Consider the following 17,605-nt stretch of genomic DNA (forward strand, 5'->3'; position numbering starts at 1 on the left):
TGTTTAGGATCCTTCTTCCATGTGAATCCATGCTTTTAAAATCTGTGAATATGTATCTGCCCTTCTCTATAGACCTGCTTGTAAGATGATCCGCTAACTGATTTCCTTTCCTCATTATGTGCTGAAATTTGTGTTGTTTTCCTAGTAGACACGACTTAATTTCTTCCACTGTATCATATATATTCCAAGGTACTGCCCACTCTCCCATTAGGACTTTGTTCAGTAGCATAGAGTCTGTTTGTATGATGACTTGGTTGTGATTCATATGCATGCAATGTTTGCTTGCTTCTAGGATTGCCTTCGCTTCTACCTCTGTACTTGTCACATTATCAATATTTGATCCCTCTGCATGTATAATATCACCTTTATCATCCCTTAGACAAAAAGCATATGAGCTAAGCCCTGGGTTTATTCTAGAATCCCTATCGGTATTGTATTTAACCCACTCTTTAGGAGGGCATTCCCATCTGACCAGCTCAATATTCACGCGTGTGCTGTACTCTTCCAGCTCTTGAAATATATTTTCCCATCTTCCTAAACATTGCATGCTTGGCCTTCTTAACTTTATCAACATGTACATGTTCCTAGAAACATTGTGAATAATTCTTGGTATTGATATTCCTTTCCCTTCATATTTTATCCTATTTCTTCTTTTCCATAGTTCCCATATTATAAAGCTTGGAAGAGCTCTATAATATGGTTTACTATCCGATCTGCACTTTGCTCTCCACCATTGCATAATGACTTCTCTTAGAGATAGTCCTGCTATGTTGATACCTGCAAAAGAAGAAAAATAGGACCAAGTCATGTTAGCATAATCAGATCTTAGGAACACATGTGTTAGTGTCTCTTGATCCGGTGTAATACAACACCAACATCTCAACGAACCTTCAATGCTCCATCTCCTCACCCTATCATCCACCGGGACCTTAATTTTCCATAGTGTCCACATTAGAAATGACATTTTGAATGGTACTCTTTTTGTCCAGATCCATTTGTATATTCGATTTGGCTCCCCTTTATGCCTAATATAATTCCATGCTGACTTGACTGAGAAACTTCCCCGTGTATGCAGCTTCCATCTTGCCCTATCTTCCTCAGTCCTCCCTCGTGGAGGTCTAATGTTCCTCAAGATATGCTCAGCCAATTCTGCTGGTAGTATTTCCTTTACTATTTCCTCGTCCCATTCTCCTTCCTTGGTAAGATCCTCTAATCGTTCATATCTGTCATCCCATTCGAATTCTTCCCCTGTGATGGTGTAAAGATCTCCCAAACCTATCCAGTTGTCATGCCATACAGGTACCTCGCCTAGGCTGCCACAAAATTTGATGATCAACTTGCTCTCTAGCTTGCATAATTTTTTTCTAGATTTGTGATCCTCCCCATCCTATCTTCCACATTACTATATTAGGGTGCTTCCCTGCAATATTTATTCATCATATAGTCACTCCAAGGTGTCTTCTTTGTTCGAAAATTCCACCACAGCTTGCAGAAAAGTGCTGCAGAGATGTCCTGGATCATTCGAAACCCCAATCCTCCTCCATCCTCCGGTAGGCATAAGTTATTCCAGCTACTCTAATGTCGACCTCTTCCTCCAATGCAGCTGCTCTAGCAGAACTGATCCACCATTCTTTGAAGTTGTCATTACATTAGTAGGGGGGTTCATCACTGATAAACAATAGATCAGAGTACTTTGTAATACATGTTTTATTAGTATCGCCCTTCCCCCGTATGACAACAATTTTCCCTTCCATCCCTGTATCTTTGTTGCTGTCCTTTGAGTCAATTGCTGGTAATACACTTTTTGCTGCCTCTTGTAAAATATAGGACATCCTAAATATGTAAAAGGGAAATCCTTTCTCAGAATTCCTGTAGCCACTTCTGCCACCACTGCGTCACCCCCTAAAACTCAATGGTGCATGTATATTGCACTTTTATCCTTATTCACTTTCTGTCCTAAAATCGCCTCATACTTCCTTAGAGTCTCGCCTATCATGTTCATCGTTCCCACCTCTATTTTGCATAATATTATCATGTCATCTACGAAAGCCATATGATTTAACTTTTGGCTCCCTCTAGGCATACCAAACCTCTTAAATTCCTTCTTCTGCATGAGAGAATTAAGGGATCTCGACATCACTTCTGCAACCAATATGAATAGAGTAGGCGATAACGGGTCTCCTTGGTTAAGTCCTCGGGATGATTGAAAGAAACCTTTGGGTTGTCCATTCACTAAAATTGAGTGCCAATTATAGCTAATCAGTCTATACACCATATCAATGATTCTATCCCCAAAACCTAGCCTTCTTAGTACTTTGGTTAGATACAACCACTCCACTCTATTATACGCCTTCATCACATCAAGTTTAATAACTAGATTAGGTGTTTTCCCTCTTTTCCCTATCTCTGAAACAATTTCCTGCCCTAGTAATACATTCTCAGCAATACTTCTTCCCTGAACGAATTCCGCTTGCTTTGGAGAAATAATCATTGGTAAAACACCTTTGATTCTTTCATGGACTATTCTAAAAAATATCTTGTTCACAAAGTTGCTCAGTGAAATAGGTCTCAGATCCGAGAAATTATTAAATGCTACTTTTTTAGAGATGAGCACCAGGTTTGTATGTGTGATATATTGAGGCAGTTCTGCGCCACATACAAAGGTCTTGACCATTTTGTATATATCCTCTCCAATTATTTCCCAGGTGCTCTGGTAGAAAGCCCCTGTCATCCCATTTGGTCCTCCAACACTATTTTTATTCAACCCCATAACTGCCTTCCTTACTTCTACTATTGATAGCATGGCTTCCAATTGCTCATTCATAGTACTTGTAATTACTATTGGCGGCTCCTCTAACATACCAAAGTCTTGACATGATTCTTCTTGCCTAGTGAACTGTTTGATGTAGAATTCCACCGTCGCTTCTGCAACATCCTCTTGTTGCTCCAACCATTCACCTTCTTCATTTTGAATCCTATTAAACCGTAGTCTGTTTCTTCTGCCTTTGACTATGGTATGAAAGAACTTTGTGTTTCTTTCTCCATCTTTAAACCACTCCATCCGTGCTTTTTGTTTTCAGAAATTCTCCTCCCTATTTAGTTATTTTTTTAAGTCAGCCTGAGCTCTGTGCAGTCTTTCTCTATTCCCTGGTGTCGGGGTAACTTCAAATTCCACTTCATGTACTCGTATAACTTCCTCGAGTGTAGCTATTTCTTGAAAAATATTACTGAATGTATCTTTGCTCCATTGAGTTAAAGCTTTCTTGACCCTTTTAATTTTATGATGAAACATAATAAAGGGGTCGCCTTCAAAATCTGCCTTCCACTGATTCGGAATTAGCTCCATGAACGAATCCTACTCTAACCAGAAATTTAAAAATATGAATGGTTTTCTCACCTCCTCCCTGCTTATTTCACAGGTTATTGATAGCGGTGCATGGTCAGAACCAATTCTCACTAAATGTTCAACCTCTAAAATAGGGAAAATATCCTGCATCTTGTCATTTATTAAGACCCTATCCAACCTTTTAAATATACACTCCTCGTCAGTTCTCCTATTCCACCAAGTGTACTTGCTACCTCGAAACCCCTTATCCTCTATGTTGCTCACATTTATGGCGTGGTTGAAATCTCTTACTTCTGCCTCCGTTACTACTTTGGCGCCCAGCTTCTCTTTCTCATTGCTAATTACATTGAAGTCTCCCCCAATTAACCATGAAATGTTCATTATACTTGCTAACTCAGAAGTAGATTCCCATAATGTTAGTCTCTCTCCCTGAGTACAGTTGGCATATACTATTGATATCATCTATTCCCAATCCCTGGTGCTGCAGTTTCAGGGTTAGTATTTGGTCTTGATCCCTTTTAATCTCATACTCCATGTCCCCATCTATGAACACCAAAATCTTCTCGTTTGAGTTCGCAGCTGCATGTTGCATTCCCAATCTTCTCCTACATTCTTCAAGCCTTGCCGATCTTCAAATGGTTCCACCAATCCGACAAAATAATATTGTTATTTTTTATGCATTTGAATTAATCTAGTAAACACCTTTTGTGTATTTACAGGCCTAATATTCCAGATTAGAGCTCTCATTGATACTTAGAGTTTTTGGTTATCGTTCTCTTTAACTGCCTAGATGAAGCTTGTGCCCCAACAGTATCTTTTTCTCTTTGCTTTTTCTACTTGGTATGTGCCTCCCTTAATTTGTTGATCTGCTTAGGAGATAAATCCCCTTCCATCGCCACCTTAGTAATGTTTGGCGCCAGATTACCTCCATTCGCGTTGCCTTCCTTTTGTTCTCCAATGTCTCTATAATCAAACATCATTCTGAAAATCTAATGGTAATGCTTCCTCCTCACCCATTTCATATACCACCATTGTTCCTTTGTTTTCCTTTGCATTTCCGTCCTCAATAACGACACCCTCCTCTTGAGTCGCTGGTTCTTCTTGATTAATTGGTTCACTTTCCATGCTTTCTTTTTTATGCTGGTTGGTTTTCTCTCCCTCTACAAACTGTCTTGTTTATTAATGTTTTCCTTCTTGCCATGGAAACTTCTGTGAACCCAGTCCTTAGTATTCTCTTTCATAGTTGGTTCCTGGTTATCCTCTACATCCCCTTCATCAACATCCTCCTTGAGGGTCTCTAAAGCATTTTCACCCTTATGAGCAATTTCCTCTTCTATTCGTCTGGCCTTATCTCTTTTGTATCTATTTCTTCTGCTAACTATCCACTCTTGTCTATTTTGTTTATTTCCCACCATTTTTCCGCTTGCCAATATTTGTTTTTGCTTTGCCGTTGTACCCATTTGGACAGTTTCCTTCTCCTTCTCCGTATTTTGTTCTTCTCCCCTCCTCTTATCATACAATTATGGATGAATCATCCAACAATTATGTTCATCGTGTCCCTGCAATCGACATTCCTTACAGTTTTTTGGCATATAGTCGTATTGAACCTTAATCCGCTTAGATTTTATATGCCCAGTGACTTCATTCTCTTCATTTATTCTCACCCTCTGAAGAAGCTTCGCAGTCAGGTCAACCTCTATTTTAACTCTTGCACAACTAGGTCTGGTTTGGTTCTCATTGCCATGTCCACTGTTAGTGGTTTCCCCACCGCACTAGCTATCGAGAAGATTGCCTCCTTAGTGAAAAAATTAGGTGGTAGATCTGGGAAAGAAATCCAGGCTACCCCTATAGTAGTTTCCATGTCCGGTTCAAACCATGGATCCCATTTAAGAGTTCTGATCTGCCAGTAATTCTCTATCACCTTAACGTAAAAAGCCGTCGTTGACAACAAGTGTACATAATCCTCCATCGTAGTAAGCCTGATCAAAATGTGTCTATTGTCCAGAACTCCTATTGTGCACTCACTCTTAATTCCACTTTGTCTTGGGAGGGTTCTCCTCAATTCTTGTACCTCTGGTTTACCATATGAGAATTTGCCAATGATGGCATATTGGAGATTCTTCTGAGTTATAAGCGATTTGACTTCTGAAGATTTCCAAGTTATGCTGGGTTTGCCATGTATAAAAGTCACCGGTTTAGGGGAAACTTGAGGATAGGGATTACTGATCTTTGGTTTAAGAATATTGACATATTGGTTAGGGATAAGTTCTCCTTTGAGAGGTAGTGTAACTGGTTTGTCTTGCATGGAGAGGGCTGGGAAATCCTCCCGTGGGATGACCCCACCGATGGTAGTTTTTGCCATGTCGGCCGTCAATGACTTAGGTTTTGGATGTTTATGGTTTTTGGATGTCGGTGAATACTTGATATTTTTGAGGTTTAGCTAGCTTTTCAAGGTAAGGCAACCCAGGAGGTACTTTGGTGTATTCTGGGTATCCAAAGAACTTATATCATGCCGTAATGTTAAAATAAGTAGTGCTTGGGAGGCAACCCAAGATTTCTTTTTAGTCTTTGAATTTTGTTTTGGGCAAATTATTTTTTCTTAAGATGTAGGGATTGATTTTGGAATATGTTAGCAGTATGAGCTGAGAAATTTTAAGGTAGATGAGTATGTACGAGCAGGGTTTACGGATCTTTATTCACTTTACAACTCGTAGATTCCACTCGTAGAACTTAAAAAAAATAGATCCTGCATGACTTTTTCTATGAGCCACACTTACGAGTCGTAGTCCCATCTATGGACCGTAGGTGGTACCCGTAGAAATAAGGAGAATCGACTACTTGCATGTTTAGATCTATGAATGCTCTTTACTAGACGTAAACAAAATCACATCACGTAGATTGCCTTTGTAGATATCATGTATGTTTCCCATAAATAAAACCTCAATAGTTGATTTACGAAGCCTTTTAATAGCTCATAAGACCTTTTACGATTCAAAGATTGTCTTCATGAATCTCAAAAATTATACAGCACCCAATCCGACCCGCCACAACTTTGATGTTTAAAATTCAGTCCATATCAAAACTCCCCCTAAAATTTTACATCCATTACCCTAAATTCCAATTGTTTGTCACGACCCGATTTCTCAGATCATAATGAAACCTACTACCCGCAATAGGTAAGGCTAACCCATAGACCGGATGCATAAGTAACCGGATATCATGTGGAAGATAACAATAAGAAACATGCTGCTTTTATCATAGAGAAAAAAAAGAAAAAAACATATGAAACCATCCCTAAAACCTGACATCAGTTAGTAATCGAGTATCTAATCAAAATAAGATTACAAGACTTTTAAAAATAGAATATAAGTACAGTCTGTCTCTAAATGCAACATAAAGACTAGTCCTAGCAAAAGTAGATGGAAACTAGCGACTCCAAATGTCAGGACTCACCCTAGTTTTTGAATCCCAAAAGCTACTCTACACGAGATCCAAATCAATAGTTAGAACTCGTACTATGATCTGCAAGGTGTAGAAGTGTAGTATGAGTACCAACAAGCGGTACTCAGTAGGCATTGACCAAGTGAGATCCAAAGACAAAGCAAATATAAACAACAAGTAAGTAAGGAAAGTACATTACAAGTATCTAAGCATGAGATATAATATGATAGAACATGCAATAAGAATGAAGAAATATGATTCATAGAGTAAGGAAATTGAGTCAAAGAACGTACATGGAGGCGCAATCCCAACAACCTACTCACGATAGATTTATTCTATGGAAGTGAACTAACCAAACAAACCTAACAACAATCAACACAATCATAAGAATACACAAATATAGTCAAACAATAACCTAACTGGAACCTATAAGGCTTGAAGGTACAAACAAGAACTATATCCCAACCAGCCCCCATAAAACCTAAGGGTGCAAACAACCACCAATTATACTGGTGATAGGCAAATGCATATGAACGGAGGTTATGCAGTAGAATCAATTGATCTATCATTAACTAAGTATATACACCTACCCCTGCCGGCAGCGAGGTAGGACCGATCCAATTCCCTCTTCCTGTATAGCAATTCACACAACCAGAGGGACCCATATGGGATGCGGGAAGCTCGTATACACTGCCTGGGTTAAAGCCAAGATTTACAACATATCAATATCCATCACGAGATCGGATCTTCTCCACCGTGGTTTCAGATCAAGTCTACCATTGTTCCGAAGGTACAAGTAGCCAAACCAAAGTAGGAAAGGGAGACGACGCGCCAACTAGTTAAGTAAAAAGCTAAGTACATCCCAGATACCTCTAATCTTACAAGTAGTAAAGGAGCACGTCCTAGACACCTCATAAATCTCAAAAATCAGTTTATCAAAGTGATCCAGGTTATAAGACTCCCATTAAAATAAGTTTTAAAAAGTAGCAGTGTGAAAATAATATTTCTCAAAATAATGATAATTTTTCAATACATGAACCCACATCGCACGACAAAACACGTGAGAATGAGCAATTAATGCAATGCATGCCACCACCAACATCCAAACAAGAGCACAATTAGAAATACACTACCAACACAACCATACTGCTAAGGCAAAGAGAACTAACCTGGAGTCCAACTTGTACTCGACCACAACCTCGGGCGCAACAATATATCAACAAGAATAATAAAAGCATAAAAGATCACCGCTACTCACAAGCGAAGGAATAAAAAAGAGTTCCAGAATCATATAGGGGAGAAATAAATCATGGAACGATGCTTTAATCCAAACATAACACTCCAGCTACAACTGTGCACAACTAATGCCAACTTACGACGACGACCAACCACTATGTCCAAGCAACATTTTAATTATTAACTCAATTCATTTGATTTGAACAAACTCAACACAACACAACTATTTGACACCCATAATCCAAACCATTCTGATGTGTGCTTAAAAAGGTATATTGCTCACATCAAGCTTGCATTTCTCTCTTGGATTTTTAGTTATTTGTTGTGTAAATGGTGATATCATTCCTTAGTGAGCATGAAAAAAGATATTCCCTTTGTTTCAATCTTTTTGCTTTGTTTTAAATATGAGGACCAAACTAATTTATATTTTGTAGGAGTTTAGATATAATTTTTTCAGTTTTTAAAAAGCAAAATTTGCATATTGAGAAACTACAGATACTATAAATTACTATAATATTTGTTACCGTTAATTTCAGTTGATAAGGTTGTGCAAGTAAGATATCTTGTTTAGTTGGTTAAATTTCAATTTGATTAAACTGAAACTTAAATAAACTTTTGTTTTGATTGTTCAAAACACCTTTCCTCTCATATGACATATTTTGTTCTCGTGGAATGCTACAAAGTTTTGTTCGTCTACAATTGTACCCTTATTATTCTTGTTTTTATTAAGAAATTATATAACACTAGAATTTTACGGTTTTATTTTCTGGATGGTCACTCTACTCAACCCTTTAAATAAGAACTTTTATGGTTTAAGTTGCTCTATCTTATTGATTTTCAGCTTTGTGATGGCTAATATGAAATTGTATAAGAATTGTTTCAACACTACTTTGTATTTTGACAAATACAAACTTTCTCATTAAATTCTTTTAATAATGGATATTATCATAAGATGGATGTGAACGGTGCAACAACTGTTAGAGTAGGCAGTAGAACTTGAACACTTGATGAAGAGAGGAAAAGAAACCAAAACATTATGGGAAAATGTGGAAAAGAAAGGCAAGGCGGTGCGCTGGTTGTTCAATTTGAGGCTGAACGACAAGATGATGCACCGACTGTTTAGTTTGAGGCTAAACGACAAAAAGGTATGCTAGTTGTTCAGTTTGAGGAGAAACAACAAGTTGCGTTGGTTGTTCAGTTTGAGTCTAAACAACAAGAGGGTGCGGTGTATGTTCAGTTTGAGGCTAAACGACAGGTCTTTTATGTAATGATGTTGAGATTCCAAAATTCCCTTAATATAAGTTTAAATTTCTAAAAACAACCGTTTTGATTCTAGATCCTCACTCGCTCTTCTAATAGCTTAGAAAATATAATCCAACAAATATTGAATTTGGAATGTATTAATGAAACTTATTTTCCTTATCGAAGTTATTTTTCTAATTTTAAAATAATCTAGTAGATGTTTCTCTAAACAATTCAAATATTATGTAACATTTACAGATCCTCCTTAAAGGTGTCTATATAAACTACTCTCCCTCTTTCTTTTTTTGCTTATTCATTCTTCTATTCATACAAAAAGTTCCTTCTGTTTTTCAGATGATGTAGAAGAAAAACAACAGGCGGCGATTACATCTAGAAAATCCCCCTTGAGAGGTGCCTATATAAACCACTCTTCCTCTTCTTTTTTAGTTTACTCATTTTTCTCATCATATAGAAAATCAGCTATATTTTCAAATAACGTAGGAAAACCAGCAAGGCAACAGTTCCATCAGGTAAGATGCATTTTAGGGGGTGCTATATGAGGAGGTACACCTCTGAGATTAGAGATCCCACCCAGAGGAGAACTGGTTAGCTCAGAACTTTTGATACTCTAGAAGAAGTTGCTAAGGTTTACGATCAACGGCGAGGAGATATCATGGCAACATGAGGTAATTATTTATTTTCGAGATAACCTATGAAACAATAGAGATTTTATTGAGAATATTATTTGCAAAAAAAAAACAATAGAAGAACGAATCAAAAAAGAGTTCAAGCATTTTTATGGATATTCAAAGAAACAAAATGACGATTCATCGTGCTATGAAACATTGCTGCACTTTTTTGTTGTTCTATGAGTAAAATCTATATTTATTTTCGAAAAGAATTAAGAATCTACACATCTTGATTAAAAAAGAACATTTTGATCTTTACATCTAAATTAGAAAAAAAAAATCAACGATCTATACATCTTGATCGGAAAAGAATTGAGGATCTATACATCTTGATCTGAAAAGAATTGAGGATCTATACATCTTGATCTGAAAGGAATCAGGGATCTATGCATCTCGATAAAAAAAGAATCAAGATTGAACAAGAATCAACCCAAAAAAGAAAAAATAAAAATCAATATATACGTTTCTTGAAATAAACGAGGCCGACTCTCTCGTATTCATTTTCTCCTTTTATATATTTTGAATTTAAAGGGAAATTAAAAGCAAAAGGGACTTGCAAAATGTCATGCATTCAATATTCGATGACGGTTTCACATGCTCCCTAATGGTGCAAGGGTGATCTCATGATTTTGAGGCATAGTGTTGTAGTCGTCGTTAGCATCACCCCAAATAGTTCATGGTCTCTTTTTGGCTTCTTCATTTTTGAAAGCTCACTGCACCACAATCTCGTAGGAAGGCGACCTAAAAGCGTATTGAGAGCAAATGATTGGAGTTATCATTATTATCATCACTTTTGATCTTACGAATAAATTTCTTGAGAAAATCTCCGAGGTTATCTTGAGGAAATTTTGTTATAACTCTTATATCCTCGTAGCCGCATCCTACGCTTTAGCAGCTTCTTTCGAAGCATAAAAAATTACGAGCAAGACACTTCTCCTCTGGACGAGATCTTTAATCATAGTTGTGTATCTCCCCCATGACATCATCGTGACACCTTATAATGTATCTCACCTGAGGGAATCGTCGTCTATCAATGACTATTCAGTACGTATGTGGTGCCTTTCAAACTATCAAAATTCAAGTGATATCTGAATCAATTCTTTGTGAATGATAGTTTAACAAGTATGCACTGACCAAGTAATCTCTTTGTACCGTTTAATGTCTGTTATCTCTTATCCCAACTATGCAAATAAGTTTTAAATTTGATGGGCCTTTGTTCTTGATATATATATATATATATATATATACTAGATGGGCATTGGTCCGTGCCCAACATTTTGTTTTCATAAGTGATTATTAATCCTTGGTTGTTTTGCATAGTCACTTGGTGCTGCAAAATGAGAGTACAAAAGAAACTAAAAGAAAGAAAAATAGCATATGCATAAGCATAAAATTGAATGTTGCAACGATCTTATAATAATGTAGCTCCAATCTAGTCAAAGTATGGGCAATCCTCAAGATCACAAATTTTATCAAATAGCTTTCAATATCACAGAGTTGTAGTTACATAAACACGTTTAACGTACAATCAAGTTAGTATATCTATAAACAAACTTGAGTAATATTTGCCTCGTACATAAGGTTGTGCTATGACAATGTCTGCTAAGGAATAAACATGACCAACTTCAATAATTGTACCGACCATTTCTAGCACTCTTCTCTTTATGAGAAGATTTGAAGAAGTGAATGTTATAAAAGATGTTTGGAGGACAATTGAGGAATAGAATAGAACAAAAGGTTCTTTCAAAAGGTCCTCAATTGAAAAGATCCAAAGATTAAATCTTTGTCGGTATTTCCACTCTTATAAGCAATCCAATGGATGGAAAGAAAGTTGCTTCCGTGACTTCATTTGCACACCAAAACTTTCCCATAGAGTGACAATTGTGTTTAATTTCATGTACTCCTCCATAATTGTTTATCTGAAAATAGTACACCGATAAGAATTCTGAAAACAAATAAAAAGAAGCATGCCCTGTAGAAGCTAATCTGTACTTATGAACCCAATGGGAGAAGAGCCTTAATATATTAAACTAGTGCATTAAATTTGAAAGTTGTACCTGTAAGCAAAATGACACCAGAACACATGCAGTGTCATTCAATCCATATAAAAAAGGAATTAGAGATACTAAATAAACAACATACACACAATTCATATTAAAAATAAGAGATACTAAATAAGCATCACAAACATAATTCATTTGGTTATTTTAATCCTTTCGAGGAAGTAAGCAATACATTGCTCCTCAANNAAAAGGTTCTTTCAAAAGGTCCTCAATTGAAAAGATCCAAAGATTAAATCTTTGTTGGTATTTCCACTCTTATAAGCAATCCAATGGATGGAAAGAAAGTTGTTTCCGCGATTTCATTTGCACACCAAACCTTTCCCATAGAGTGACAATTGTGTTTAATTTCATGTACTCCTCCATAACTGTTTATTTGAAAATAGTACACCAAAAAAAATTCTCAAAACAAATAAAAAGAAGCATGCCCTGTAGAAGCTAATCTGTACTTACGAACCCAATGGGAGAAGAGCCTTAATATATTAAAATAGTGCATTAAATTTGAAAGTTGTACCTGTAAGCAAAATGACACCAGAACACATGCAGTGTCATTCAATCCATATAAAAAAGGAATTAGAGATACTAAATAAACAACATACACACAATTCATATTAAAAATAAGAGATACTAAATAAGCATCACAAACATAATTCATTTGGTTATTTTAATCCTTTCGAGGAAGTAAGCAATACATTGCTCCTCAAATGGCTCTTGCTTTTCACTACCTCGAGAAAAATATCAACCAACAAAAAGAAGTTCTGCCAGGGATTCTTCACAACCAAAAGAGCTGAAATAAAACAGAGTAGATAAATCACACCCCAAAAAGGCAAAATAGGAAAATGTGGATGTATTCTTGGCTGCTGGATTAGTAAACCACGTTCGCATCTTTGAACCGAACTTCTGAATATTTAAGATTCCAATACAGGAAACAAACTAAATCAAAGATTTACCTGTCAACCATCTTGCCAATCTGATGATTCAATTCATGCAGTGTAATTCTACTTTGTGTTCTTTGAAAGAACTGAAACCCAAGTTGTCTTGCTGCAATGACAAAGGCAACTTCATCTGGTGACTCTACTTCATAGGAGATCTCACTTATTTTTTTTGTTCACATCAGGATAACAGTATGACAAATCGCCAAAACTCTAAATTTTTTTGTAATATGTCTCGATGAGATTCGTGGACCCATTGACCATTCATTATATGCTCATCTTTAAAGTTGAATCCTTTAATAGACTTCTTCGAGTTAACAATAGGGTCACTTGATTCCTACATATCATTGGAAGTATCGTCTACTTCCTGTGATCCATCTCCTTATTGCTTTGCTAGGGCCCATCTATACTTCTGTCACAAACACGTCCATACGCAACATATGCTATTGAACATTTGTCAAACTCCATGGAGTTGCATGTTAAGGTGTCTGTTTTGACTGAGAGTATTGTGTCAACCAACCCAAGTTCCTCATTCAGATTAGATGTTCTTGCATGAGCTGGCTTATCTGTTTCCTCATAGTACATTTCCCTATCTTGATTGATGAATATGCTCTGTAAAACCTTCACAATTTCAATAAACACATATAGCGAAATAGGAATCAAGTAACCATACAACATAAGGGCTGTCAAGAAATGAAAAAATGCAGCAAGTGAAGTTCTTTTAGGATCATAAAACACACTTGTCTTGTCTGGTTGAAGAAACCACCTCCTTAGTTTCCCACCAGAAATGTCATTTTTAGTTTCAATCCCAAAAAACATGGATCCAATAAAATTTATTGTAATCAAGGTACCAAAAATGACATATATTTTATCCATCTTTTTCTCAATTCTACTCTTTTTAGAAGGAGGATCTGTAGAATTTTGCATGACTTTTGTGTCTTGACCAGTAAAAATAACCACACCATAAAGTATTGCGTAGCTTGGAACCTCGCAGTAGTATTTGCTGCACTGAAAGAGGGTTCTGCTGATTATCATAATATAGAGTTCCAATGAAAGTATACAGATTTCATTTGGATCTTCACACTTAACAACAACTTTAAAAGTTTGAGAAGAACCATCGTCTTACAAGGAGGATGTGATATTTAATGGAAGCTTCACCTTAAGGTTAGTCTATCCATCAAGATTGGAGATTTCGACATAACATATTCCATCCCCGTAGCTAGATGAAAGCAAAAACAAATATGTGGGAAAATATTGATCCTTGTACACCTTAATAAGATCACCAACTCGTTAACGGTTCCATCTAGTCTCTTGAAAAGTATGATTTTCAGTGTATACATTTACTTTCCGGTTATTGGCCCCAAAATCCTGAAAAAGATTGCATAAAAAGAACTAAAATTTTACAAAGAAGGACCAACGAATATATTCCTGAATATGCTTACAACTAACCAAAAGCATGCCAAGTTGCCAATATTTTTTTGTCAAACTGCCAGAACCAAAGGCATGCCTACATAGACTAAGAGCAAACTATTGACCAAAAAGTAAGAGCACAACCTTGCAATTACACAACTAAAGACATCAGAAAAGCCTAGCGATATTTCTTCGACATGAAATTCAGACCACTCACATTATAGTACATCTGATTTTGCACTTGAGATACATGCATTTTTCNTTGGATTTTCACACTTAACAACAACTTTAAAAGTTTGAGAAGAACCATCGTCTTACAAGGAGGATGTGATATTTAATGCAAGCTTCACCTTAAGGTTAGTCTATCCATCAAGATGGGAGATTTCGACATAACATATTCCATCCCCGTAGCTAGATGAAAGAAAAAGCAAATCAGTGGGGAAATATTGATCCTTGTACACCTTAATAAGATCACAAACTCGTTAACGGTTCCATCTAGTCTCTTGAAAAGTATGATTTTCAGTGTATACATTTACTTTCCGGTTATTGGCCTCAATATCCTGAAAAAGATTGCATAAAAAGAACTAAAATTTTACAAAGAAGGACCAACGAATATATTCCTGAATATGCTTACAACTAACCAAAAGCATGCCAAGTTGCCAATATTTTTTTGTCAAACTGCCAGAACCAAAGGCATGCCTACATAGACTAAGAGCAAACTATTGACCAAAAAGTAAGAGCACAACCTTGCAATTACACAACTAAAGACATCAGAAAAGCCTAGCGATGTTTCTTCGACATGAAATTCAGACCACTCACATTATAGTACATCTGATTTTGCACTTGAGATACATGCATTTTTCATCCATAACTAAGTGACGGCATGAGTGATTCTCTTGGTTATTGCTTTAAAGTTACTTGTAGTATATTTTTTTTCTTTCTAAATTTTGTTGTACATTTATGGTGTCAAACAAACAAACATATATATGAATTTTCTTGCATCTTTTTGGTGGAACTAATGCATTATGAACTCGAAGCTAATACAAGCTCTAATGATGGAAAAATTTGCCAAATAATATATCCTTTGGTCCTTGGTTTGATGATAAATTTGGCATATTTTAACATATTAAAAATCAATTTGTTGGGGCATGCATCGCATGAGCATCATCCTAGAATCTACTTTCTCACAAAGTCCTACCTTAATTATTCCAAATACTTTCAAGATTATAAGTTCATGAAAAACATGTTCCACACAAAGTATGTTACCCTGATAAATAACATGAATCAAGATCTAATGGTTTGATACTGCATGCCAATAAGCAAACAAAAACCTTTAAAATTATGAGAAATTGAACTCCAAATGACACCTAAAAATTAAAATGCCAAGTGAATTCCAATGACAGCATGAAGATAGGAAATCAATATTCTCTAGAACCAATTTAGGATGCTATTTGTAATACTATGTGGTGTGTTCGTTCACCAAAAGAAGACAATTATTTCATAAAAACTCAAGAAAAATATGAGCAAATTAGAAAAAAGAGGCTCAAATTGGAGTGCTTACCGGTAAATAGCAAAACACTCACATGAAGTAACTTTAAATAGCTATTTCATATTCCCGAGTCTCCTGACAAATATCAAATTCAAGAAACATGAAACGGTAGAACTAAGAAGCCATAAAAATGACATGCAAACAATCAATATAAACTTTTTCAAATCATAGACTACCTTTAAGGTAGTATCGGTTCCAATCGTCTTAAAATATAAAAGACCTATAAATTTTTCAGAAAAAATGATGAGAAAGATGGGGTGCCCTCTGAGTAACATTGATAAAGGACCAAATTGATGCTTACGGCCATTGTTGAAGAGGGATTTGAGATTTGAGGTTGTAAGCTTTTGATTAGTAAAAAAGGTGAGGTTAGAAGTAAAACTTGGAAATATGGACACGATTATCACACGTGTTTAGAGTAGAGTAGAATAGATGAAAATTGTTTAATAAAATGGGCTAATACATGAAATCCAACTCAATGAAATGGGTCCACTACATAGTACAACTTATATTGCATTAGGTACAATTAGGTATTGATGTGTTATTCCTTTCTTGTTGGCTTATAAATAAGGTTAATATATATATATATATATCGCCAGAACCATTTCCAATTGAGATCCTCATCGCAATAGGTTTCATCACAATGTTCCAAAACAAATGCAAATAGGCATGTTCACACAATTAATGAGAAAATGACAATTTCATATCAACACACAATCCATATCAACACAAATATGATACAACACCAATAATGAGTCAATATAACCCGTGAATCCATCCACAAAGTATAACACACCAATTTAGTATCAAGTTGCCTCTTTATCACCCATTTTTATTATTAGAATCATTCCATATGAACATGTAACCACAAATATCAAACCCTTCACCAAATCCCGTTACTACCCAACACACAATAAGTAAATACAAGATTCTGTAGATTTAACCAAGGTCAAGAAATTCACTTGCCTCAAGACATCAATACAAATTTGGCACTAGCAACACCGATATCAAGAATTTTGGAAAATAGGGACAAATTGTCCCAAACACCCATTTCCAAAAATGAGGGTTACATATGAAATTTGTACAAAATGTGTTATTCAAAGAATTTGAAACTTACCAGTGAACATCATTTTAAAAATGGAGTTAAATCAAACCATAACCATATTTATTAAAACCTTTAGTTCTTGAAAACTCGCAAACTTTAAAGTTCAAAATCCCTAATTTGATGTTTAAAATTATGAAGAGTAAATGGGAAATGAAGATTTAGTGTAATAAATATTTACTTAAAAGATGATCACGAAATTCCTCTTTGAAATCGCCTAACAAGGGTTTTCCAAGTCCAAAAATGGTAAAAATTGGAAAAATCATATTTTGGAAGAAAACATATTGCTAGTCTTTTAATTCTCCGTGTTCCCTGCTTGAGTCCCACGAACGCGGAGGTGAAAGCTTATTACCTATCATGAATGCAGAAAGAACACCACGAATGTGAAGGCCAGACACTTCGCCCTTCGCAATCGAGGTCAAGACTTTGCGAAAGCAGTGGTCAGACCACACTACTTTTCGGGAATGGGGATAAATTCCTTGAACGCAAAGGAATATAACAGACACCAGCAACAACAATCCACACAGGGCACAAAACTTCATCGAAAATTTTCAAAAATGACCTTCCAGTTCCTTATATTATTTCCCACTAGAAACCATGT

The 17,605-nt window shown here is 36.0% G+C and overlaps 1 long non-coding RNA gene across 2 annotated transcripts; it reads right to left on the reverse strand.

Annotated features, from left to right (window-relative positions):
- Window positions 1-13,464: 13,464 nt before the first annotated feature.
- On the reverse strand, window positions 13,465-16,311 carry LOC125845413 (uncharacterized). 2 transcript variants are annotated; one of them, XR_007444281.1, is made up of 3 exons: window positions 16,082-16,311; window positions 15,918-15,980; window positions 13,465-13,558 (listed from the first exon to the last, which is right to left on the reverse strand). It is a non-coding gene; the product is annotated as an uncharacterized LOC125845413 (long non-coding RNA). The 2 variants fall into 2 exon arrangements; XR_007444282.1 differs by lacking the exon at window positions 13,465-13,558 and adding an exon at window positions 14,769-14,916.
- Between the last annotated feature and the right edge of the window lie 1,294 nt (window positions 16,312-17,605).

This window comes from Solanum stenotomum, chromosome 11 (assembly GCF_019186545.1).
Source record: "Solanum stenotomum isolate F172 chromosome 11, ASM1918654v1, whole genome shotgun sequence".
In the NCBI taxonomy this organism is placed as follows: domain Eukaryota; kingdom Viridiplantae; phylum Streptophyta; class Magnoliopsida; order Solanales; family Solanaceae; genus Solanum; species Solanum stenotomum.